This window comes from Chinchilla lanigera, unplaced genomic scaffold (genome assembly GCF_000276665.1).
Source record: "Chinchilla lanigera isolate Chin_1 unplaced genomic scaffold, ChiLan1.0 scaffold00149, whole genome shotgun sequence".
In the NCBI taxonomy this organism is placed as follows: domain Eukaryota; kingdom Metazoa; phylum Chordata; class Mammalia; order Rodentia; family Chinchillidae; genus Chinchilla; species Chinchilla lanigera.
In genome coordinates, this window is record NW_004955550.1 from 480,456 (window position 1) to 484,742 (window position 4,287).

Genomic DNA, 4,287 nt, shown 5'->3' on the forward strand with positions numbered 1-4,287 from the left:
TAAAAAAAGAAAAATCTTCTTAGTTAATACATTCAATACTTTGCAATTAGTGTACTAAATTAATTGCACTAAATGGTAGTAAGATGGACAAAGTATAGTGAGCTTCTAGTGACAGTGTTTTAAGAAATTACTGCTACAAATGCCACCTTTATTGGACAAAGTAGACTGCCAATGTTGAAAAGGATGTTTTCTAAGGGTGGTGTCTCTGTGGCAATAAAAGCCTTAAGTAAGACAGTGAGATCACCTGGTGCAAGCGACAACTACCAGCTAAGATTCCAGAAAAGTAAAGAATGAGGTTCTTCAACATGAGGTTTTTCATTCCACAAAATTCAACATGTATATTTCCTACCTTTAATTTTATAAAATAAAACAGGTCTTACTACAAAGAATTTGAGGAAAAGATGAAAATCCTAGAGATTTCATGGATTAGAGGATAGTTTATGAAATTCTGATTTATCATCTAAATATAAAGGAGGACTGAACACCAACTTATTCAACCAAAACTTAACTTTACAAAAATTTTCTTTACTTTTATTCAATTCCTATTTACTTTAAGTAAAGAAGCTGAAATTATAATTTCTCAAGTGATAGAATTTAATTATAAGCTCTGTGAAGAAGGAATCAAGTCTTTGTCACAAACAGTTAAGCTTATGCCCCACAGAGGGTCTTTCTGTAAAAGCCCTCAAAAGAGAGGCTAAATTAATAAACACTGTCATGAATGACCATAAAAATGACTATTACATGAGTGACCTAATGCAGTGACTATTTAGTAGGCAGAAAAATGACTGATGAAACAAATTTATTAGATTATCTTTTGTGTCCTTGTTTATAGACAAAGACCAAATTAGGTTATAAGTAAATGCAGAGTGATCTCTGACAGAATAGAGCCAGAAATTATATCTGTAATTCATTCTAATTAAGCATACCACAGAGTGCCACAAGTGTTTAAATTATTCATCAATGATTTCAGTTACAATAAGAAAAATGTCATTAAAGTAATTGAATAAATGCAATTATATCATCTCATTTACTAATTTACTGACTTACACAACTCTGGCTTCAGTTAATTACTTAAAATGATGCTGTGCATAAATGTGTGTATAACCAAACACACATGTTTATAATGCTAGATTCAGTCCTATCTAAGGAATAATTTGTAAAACTGTAGGAATTATTAACTATAGAATATAATTGTATTGTTGTATCACTCATAACTTTTCAATGAGGGAATTTTTTGCTATTTCTTATATACTATGTATCAAGAATTATACAAGGCTGTAGCTATAGGTACAATATACACATAAGCATATTTTTATATGTATGACTAGACTATATATACACACACAGTCATGTGTAACATCTCTACATATAGAGAAATAACTCACAATAACACTTCAAGTATAATTCTACCTTGTATTACAAAATTTCAGTTTAATTGTCCCAGCCATGTAGCAAATAAGAAACAAAGCTAAAATTTCTCTGTAGAAACTGTAGGTTAAGAATCCTAAAATAGTATGCTGGAATAGTTATGTACATGAAGATTAATGCATCAACCAAAAAATATACAGTATGTACTGCTGTATGAAGGAGAAATTTAAGTGAATAGATTGGCCACTTATTGTGGCATCACATTATTTACCATATAACTTTAATTATAAACTCAGAGGTAAAGTGTCTGAGTTTGCAGAAGATAGTAGAAAGTTTACTGACATATGGGAAAATGAGCTCATCTGGAGGGTATTCAGATATGCAGACCCAAATTCAAACTCATTTGCACAATCAAAAGCAATAAATAATTATATTATTAATATAGTTGTTCTACAGAGAACTGTGTGAAATTGGAGAGGTATTAAAACTTACATGAGTTATAGGTAAGTTGCCATATAGGCTCTAAAAGGGTTGGACTTTTTAAACACTTTTAATTCCAGAAGTTCCACACAACAGCTTGAAGTTTGATATCAGATGTGTTCTTCTCATACTACTATGTTACTTCCTACAGTCTTTTTTAACAGGAAGGAAAGACAAAAAGAGTAATTTTATCCCAGTGGGGCCATTGCTCACAAGCTTTTTTAAAAAACCTGTAGCCTAGTAAATATCACGTCTCTCTAGGGATTTGCATATTTAAATTCACATTCCCATTGTATGTGTACATTAGTTGTTCTGAAAACCTCTTACAGTTAGTTTTCATTCATTGCCTAAGAAAATTTATTCAAAGGAAAGACTTACGTTTTTAACATGGTAATTGGATTCTCATAAAGTAACTTTATTCTCCCTACAGGCTCAACTTAGTGCTATTAAGATACCTGTAAAATACATAATGTTTCAAGTCACAAACTACATAAACAATAGGTGAAACAAATGAGTACAATATTGCAAAACTATAAATCATTTAGATAAAGCAATGCTTCTTCTTCTGCATCTCTCAATTAAATTTAATTCAGAAATTTATAGTTGAATGGCAACTACATGTAAAACCACAGAATTAAAATTCAAGATGTATTAAGACAGAAGATTTATCTGCAAGTACTTTGCAATTTAGAAGTGCAATGAAAGAAGATAAAAATTTAACATAAAGGGAAATTTAAAATGTGCATATTATAAGTATAAACAAAATTATTTAACATTGGAAAACATTGTATTGTGTTGGGAGCATGTGAAAGAAAAGTACAAAAAGGAAGAAGAGGGTGAAGGAAAAGGAGAAGCACCTTAAATGAAACATGAGATTCACAGGGCAGAGGCAAGGACTGAAGGAAGATCATACAATACACATAGCTTGGAATAGACCAATGAGTGAGTGAAAAACAAAACAAACCTAAGTGACCCAAGACTAACTGCTCCAGCTTGGCTGGAGCATAGCATATGTCAGAGAGTTTTACTAGACAGTATTTTGGAAGGTCTTAAACACTGACCTTAGCATCTGTATTAATTTGTTGGAAATAAAATGTTACCCATGATTTTGCTGTAGGGAAGGTGCAGTAGGAATACACATCCAAGCGTTATGGGATTAACTGGAGGAGAAAAGAGGCAAGGGGTGAGTAGATGCAATGACACTGAATATACACAAAGCAGAAATAAAGGAATTAACATTTCAGATATAGGATCCTCTTATTTGATCAACTGATTGGACACAAGAGTCAAGAAAGGGAGAAAAAACAGAAAGAATAGAAAATAAAAATCGAAGAGCTAAGACTTGGAAAGGACAAGAGGAATTTTCTAGTTCAGATTTCTAACTGATCCATGGAGCCCTGGAGGTGCTGTGAAGCACCCCTATTCCCCTGGAAGAGACAGTGGCTCTGGAGCTCACCCTTTCTTATGTGCTAGACCAGAGCAGCTTTCTGTTTCTGTTTAAATAGTAAGCGCTCCCACCCCCATACTTCCAAAACATCTAAACATAATTTTTTTTTAGTTTAAGAAGACAATTTGGGCTGGGGATTTAGCTCAGCGGCAAAAGCGCCTGCCTGGCAAGCGTAAGGCCTGAGTTTGGTTCCCGGTACCAGAGAAAAAACAAAAAAAAAAAAAAAAAAAAAAAAGACAATTTATTTATCTGTTTGTTTCTTCTGCACTTAAAGAAATAGAATGTGAGGTGTTTGAAGTGTGAAACAGATTTGAGACTGAAAAATAGGCCTCTGGTTGAAACCTTAACCTTTTCTACAAGAACTGGCAGATTTATTAAACCAATGGCAGTATCATAGATTACCCCATACATTAACAGTATTTGGCAGATGCCATAGGTCATCATTAGTGACTGTCTATTACTTTATGGGGAAACACGATTGACAGAAACTACAGACGTGGCATGAGTGACTTTTAGTTCCATTATTTGCAGAGTGCCTTTGGCCTTAATTTATTATTAAAATACTGTTCATTTAATAGTATTATCTTATGTGTACCATATAAAAGGGAATTTTTAAGCTTAGTGGATATAACAAAACATGAAACAAACTAAGCCCATGGCCTCCGCGGGGAGCGCTGGTCTCCCGACTGGTTCGCTCCCTGCCTCCTGGGCGCCAGGAAGGAGGGCCCCCGGCACAGGGGGAGCCACACTGTGGCCAGCCGCAGCCAATCAATTGAGAACAATCATGACACAGAGAAACAATGACACAGTTGGCCCACCATGCACCAGCTGCAGATGCCCACCCACCGACGTGTGTGAATCATTCAAACATGGAGAAACCCCTGGGAATACATGCCATGCAACGGGTCACTCTTGCTCCTGCCGTTGAGAACTAGAAAGGTCCAGAGTCAGTGGAGGAGCAGCTGCTGAACAAGGACTCAGAGAACATGAGA

General features: G+C 34.8%; 1 protein-coding gene across 1 annotated transcript in view; it reads right to left on the bottom strand.

Moving 5' to 3' along the window:
* LOC102021052 (olfactory receptor 4K5-like) overlaps nt 1–2,864 on the bottom strand; it is a 7,914-nt gene extending 5,050 nt beyond the window's left edge. The window contains 1 exon segment of the mRNA XM_013508546.1: nt 2,829–2,864. The gene's annotated coding sequence lies outside the window, so the exon portion shown is untranslated.
* Nucleotides 2,865–4,287: the final 1,423 nt, after the last annotated feature.